Raw genomic sequence first — 6,013 nt, forward strand, 5'->3', positions numbered from 1 at the left:
CGGTGGCGTATATCCGATCCCAACAAACGGATGCGGCGCGAGGGGGAAAACGAAGATGGAGAGGGAGAAGAGGCCTTCGGCTGGCTGTTACGAGCTGCGGCCGGCACCCCCGTTCCACGCTAGCGACTCAAGGCATGGGCCTCGGCGCTCGTGTTGTTGTGGCAGCGTGCGATGCGCGTTGTCGCGTGGATGTGTGTGCGCGCTCTTGTGCTATGCTTGTGCCGCGAGTCTTCTCCAAAGACCGCATGAGGCTAGTCGTCTTGTCTTGCTCGGATGAACTAAATGCGATTTGTGCATTGATTCAATCGCTGGCGCTCGGCCGTTCCACGAAACCCGATCGTGGCTCAGACGCAGGTTTGTTTACATACCGCTTACATGCAAATCGGCCCCGAAATGCGATCTATTTTATGAGGGAACGCAAGCCTTGTATTTCCGCAAGATCCCTTGTGCTGACTGCTAGAGTTTGTTCTAGTAACGTTGCTGCTAGCCGTTGGATGTGCGTGCGTGATGTGCCGCGAGACTACCCCAAAGACTGCATGAGGCTAGTGCTCTAGTGGCTAGTCTTGCCACGAATCAATTAAATGCCGTTTATTTGTGCACGTTTTCGATCGCTGGTGCACGGCCGCGTCATGAAACCCGTCGTGGCTCTCTGTGCAGGTTTGTGTTACATATCGTTAACATGCAAATCGGCTCCGAAATGCTATCGCACGCTTTGTATTTCGGTGAGAACCCCACCTAAACCGTCCGGTGAAGCAAAGGCCTGCTTTTTAAAAAAAAAAAAAAAGGCGATCGTCCGTAGCTGTGTTTCAACCCCAAAAGCTGATACATTACTTTTCTGAGTGCCTCTACTGCGTGCAAACACCTTCCGCCGTGCATGTAGTGAAAATGATTTGTGTATTTTGCAAGTGGCTTTAAACAGCTCGTGCAGCTGTTGCTTAGGTATTGCAGCAATGTGGCACTGTTCAAAGCTATCTTGTTTGCTTCTTAGTTTCGCAGGGTAGTAGATAAGAGTGAAAGGGTGTTCACAGTGTCATAAATGGCAATATAGCATCAACGAAACCTGCAGAAGTCGCACTTCAACAATTTTCCTTCTAGAGATTTACTTTCAGATTAAAACAAGCATTCATTGAATATCCATGCTCAGGTGGAAATTGCCACCACCAGCTGCTGCCTCTGAATACACTTTCTTTCCTTCAACATCAGGGTTAAAGGCCAGGGCAATCGCAAGTTTCGTTTCTTTTTCACTTATTTGGTCAGTAAAGAAAGTGTTGTTCCTCCTTCGGTGTGGGATATGGTGTTTAACTTCCATAAGTGATAAAGAAAAACTGCCTATAAGAGACGTCATAGTGGACAGCTCTGCATTAATGCCATTGATTTGAGGTTCTTCGTGTGCACTGACATTGCAAGTGTGTCTTGCATTTCACCTTCATTGATATGTAACGACCACTATGGCTGGAACTGAACCCAGGTCCTCGGCCTAGCATGTCTTAATATGAGTACTATTTTCTTTTGCAAATGCAATCCTTAGAAGTATAGTTTGTTGATTGCAGACAGCAGCAGAAACAAAGCCTAGCACTAACACAGACTAGAAATCACTTTTTTCACTGGTACACACTATGTTACATTATCTGTGTCAATGTGATGTGGGCATTAACAAAATCAGCCTTGCATGTTACACACATTTGCAAAAATGTTTTTTTTTTCTTGCGAACAAAGTGGTAAATGTTTAATAATAATTTATTGGTACAATATATTAATCCATTTATTTCTGCTACCAGCCCGAAGTGCAATGTCTGGTGAAGGTATGTGTCTAATACTGATCAGTTAAGCGAGGCAAAATGCATGAAACAAAGTCTATTACTGTTTTCACATAGAGGAGAAGTAATTCATTTGTAGTCAGTGTGCACGAAGCAAGAAAAGTATTAACTTTGGCATGTTTTAACCTTGACAGTGTATTCCCTTGCAGCATACTTGCGCTCTTGCTGCCCATGCAGTCATGAGGGAGCTGCACTAGTTGCTACTGTTATCATATGGGCAAACTGTCCCAATGAACTAAAATGCTGGCAGGGGTATGTCGCTGTAGGTCGCTGTATGTGAGCAATTCTTCCATTTCAAGTTCCTCGGCATTAGGTCTCACAGCTCGGCCGACAAAACCTCGAGCGTGTTGATGAGCAGCCTCATTGCCTCGGTACTCTGAGTGGGCAGGTGTCCATACGAGTTCTATCTCTCTGTCGAGTCTGATATCCGCGAGGTTGTTTCTGGCAGTATTTGAATCAGTGACAATTATGTCCGCATCTGCTGTAGCGATGGCTAAAGCGATTGCGGCTTCTTCCTCCTGGTCCGAGTAGCGGACTTTGACCGAAGCAGCTGATACGCATTTACTTACTGTACTGCTTAATTACAAAGATAGCAACGGCACCGTCAGCCATATAGTAATCCAAGGCGTCGGTATACACCACCCCATCGTGATTTCGGTATTTTCTGTTTAGGGCCCTAGCTCTAGCTTTCCTCCTGCCTTCATGGAAGGAGGGATGCATGTTTTTGGGCACAGGTTTGGAGATAATTTTGTCGCCAGCTCCTCTTGGTAGTGGTCCTAGTGGTTCGGCATTAATTCTCATGCGGTTGAGAATTTGTCTGCCTGCTTTAGAGTTTGTTAGTCTTTGTAGCTGCAATCAGCTCCTCTACATTGTTGTGTATCCCAAGTGAGAGAAGTTTTTCGGTTGCAGTGTTTCTGGGTAGACCTAGCCCAGCCTTGTAGGTGCTTCTAATGAGTGTCTAATTTCTCCTCGTCAGATTGAATGAGGCGGAGATAAGGGACAGAGTATGTGAATCGACTTAGTACAAAGGCATGGATAAGACGACAAATGTCAGCCTCTTTCTTGCCGTTACTCTGTGTATCAGTCTAGTGATTTATCGCACAGTCATTTCCAGCCTGTTGATAGTAACATTGCTCTTCCTATTGCTCTCGATGTAGAGCCCGAGCACTGTAATAGTATCGACTGTGGGTATGGGTAGTCCGTGCAGGCAGACTTTTATCTCTACTTTGTCTTGCGTTTTCCTTCTCACTGCTAGTAGTTCAGACTTATGTTGTGAGCATTTCAGCCCAATCAGGTTAGTTTATGACTGGACTACATTCACTGCTTCTTGAAGCGTTTCCTCTATGTGAGTGTCCGAACCTTTTGCTACCCACAAGGTGACATCGTCAGCATATAGGGAGTGTTGAAGATTTTGGATTTCTTCAAGTTTGGGAGGCAGACCTATCATTGCTAGGTTGAACAAGAAGGGAGAGAGGACTGACCCTTGCGGGGTTCCTCTGTCTCCTATTGCTATTTTGTCCAATGCAAGTCCTGCGATACTTAGCTCTGCCCGCAGTCCTTCCCGAGGGAAAGGAAGGAATGTAATTAAAGGTTTTGTTCCCTGCGTTTATGTTGGCGAGGGTTTGGAGAATGGCTTCATGAGAGACATTGTCGAAGGCTTTTTCCAGATCCAAGGCAAAAATTGCTTTGGTTCTGGTTTTGTTAGGGGGATCTATCACTTCTGCATGCAACTGAAGCATTACGTCCCGAGTAGAGAGTTGAGTTTTGAAGCCAATCATTGAGCTGGGCAGAAGGTCATTCTCTTCTGCGTAGTTCTAAAGCCTATTTAGAATAACATGTTCCATAAGTTTACCTAAGCACGACGTAAGAGAGATGGGCCTTAAGTTCTCTATGCTTAGTTTCTTTTTGTGTTTAGGAATAAAGACAACCTTCACGTGTTTCCACATCTGCGAAAGTTCACCTTTGTTCCAATATTCATTCATTAAGTCGTTAATTGCTGAGAGGTAGTATGTAAATGGCGAATTGCGGCCCAAATTTCCGCTTCCGCGATCTCTCTGTCGAAGTCTTCATTAGGAACCCCTTTGTACTCATAGGTAGCATTGGGGTTGCTACCGGTATTGAGATATCTGCTTCAGAGTTCGCTTAGCAGATCTGCATCTGTACTTGGGTATTCTTATGTGGTTTGATTCATAATAGCATAATAATAACATATTAGCAGCGAAATGGCTGAACACAATCACTATAATATTTGGCTTTTGCTGTGCCTTGGTTGTATAGTCCTTCCCCCTAGCAATAGCAACACACTTTCACCACTAGTGCAGTCGTCGGCACGTCTACAATGCTGGAGAGGTGTGCTGCGGAGCGAACAAAGTGAAATTTTGTCTGGGCTGCTCTATTAGTGGTAAAGTGTAGCTGTCAGTGCAAGTAGTATGCCTATGCACCTTCAGTATAGTGCCATCATTGTTCCTAGAATTGGGCCCCTGCTCAAAAATTTCATTTTCTTTGTGCGAAAGGTTGGTGTTCGAGCACTCCGGGCAGACTTGCTGACGTCTGTACATCAGTCTGTACATCAAAAGTTGCTGGTTTACCTCGCGCCCCCCACAGTACCAACCTTGTGCCATTGAACGCTTCCTAGAATAAAAAAATCATCAACTGCTGTTCACTGATAGTTTAGTCAACAGATGCACCAGTCACAGTTAGCGTGCTGCCACCAGTGAAAACTGAATCAAAATGTGTGAAGTAGGACTGAGCTCATTTCTAAGCGTTATTTTAAATGTAAATTCTTTCAGTTCCATCATGTAATGAGTTACAGGACAAAAAGCAAAACGTTTTTTAATGCACACTGTATTAGGAACAAAAGTGTTCCTGTGACACAAACAGCCAGTGGTTAATAAAGCCATTCGGAGCTGCCTAGCTGTGTCATCGTGCGGAAGAGCTAGACTTTTTTTCTATGGCTACAGTGGAGAATATGATGGGCTTTCGAGTTTTTCCTCCTCAGCTATTTATATCTCTCATTTTTTTTTGTTTACACCTTAGTGAATTTACGTCCTACGAGAACTGCAGATTGCAAACTTTTTATGGCTGCAACGTGCAACAACAATGGCTTTGCAAAATGAGTACATTTCTCACACCTTACAAAAGTTTAAACACCTAATCTTTTCGGCACAATGAAAAACATACTTCTAAGGTAATCATTCCATGAAATTTTTGTTAGAAATGCTGTAGAAAAGTTTTTACCAAGAATATTTTCATCAGTTGATGTTACTGGTCTTTTGTTTGTATGAAGAAGCTGGAAACCATGATAAATGAGCAAAATGTCAATCACAGGCGGGCAAAAAGGATGTATTGAAAGCTAATATAAAAAGAAAGCTCTGCTGCCAGACATTCATTTTTTTTTACAGAAGAGAATAATATATATATGAGTTCCCGCACCCAGACGTTATGGCACTTTGACAAATGCCTAAGTCTATGCAAGCATTAAATGACCGTGGTCGCCATTGCAGCCAAGAAATGCAAAACATTGTGGTTCCACTGAGTGACAGAAGCTAGACGCACTTCACTGGCGAAGTGAAGGGAGCATTTATAATCAGCAGAGTGATGGCCAGAGAGTGCATAAACTAAAATAGAACATGAACACTCGTGAAAGAAAAAGAAAAAATCATGTGCACTCTAATACTTCACCGAGATGTGGCCATATGGTGGGATGCACCGGTAACGGCAAGGCTTCACAGCAATGTAACACTCTAGCTCATTTGATAAGATTTTCAGTGATAAATAAATCCTTTTGCTTCCTGTACTGCTGTCCTCAATTGCAAGGCAAGAGCTTGCCATTTCCATCATAATTTATGACACATTTTGGTCTGTTAGTCTGTTGAATGTGAATAAACCACCTACACATATTTCCGCCACTTTGTGATTCTGCCAAAAACAAATTCCGATAAATGAAGATTACAATCAGTTCGCCACTACGTTTAAGATAGTTAGTGTATAGTGAGAACTCGGTATTTTTCTGTATTTCTACCCAAGCATGCTTCGTGAATGTGCGGACAAACCCAATCATTATCCGAAAATTATCTGCATCAACTCAGCTGCGTTTTCAACTGTTGAGGACAGTATAAAAAAAAAATTCGGAGTGAGAAAAGCATAACAGAGAGATTGCTGGCAACACTCCCAGGCTTTCCACATTAGGTGTACTG

The 6,013-nt window shown here is 43.5% G+C and overlaps 1 long non-coding RNA gene across 1 annotated transcript; it reads left to right on the top strand.

Annotated features, from left to right (window-relative positions):
- The first annotated feature begins 11 nt into the window (after nucleotides 1-11).
- LOC146170529 (uncharacterized) lies at nucleotides 12-4,481 on the top strand. The gene is made up of 2 exons (XR_014703183.1): nucleotides 12-354; nucleotides 4,331-4,481. It is a non-coding gene; the product is annotated as an uncharacterized LOC146170529 (long non-coding RNA).
- Nucleotides 4,482-6,013: the final 1,532 nt, after the last annotated feature.

The sequence above is a fragment of the Amblyomma maculatum genome, unplaced genomic scaffold (assembly GCF_055883805.1).
Source record: "Amblyomma maculatum isolate TAMU_Amacu unplaced genomic scaffold, ASM5588380v1 scaffold_164, whole genome shotgun sequence".
Classification (NCBI taxonomy): domain Eukaryota; kingdom Metazoa; phylum Arthropoda; class Arachnida; order Ixodida; family Ixodidae; genus Amblyomma; species Amblyomma maculatum.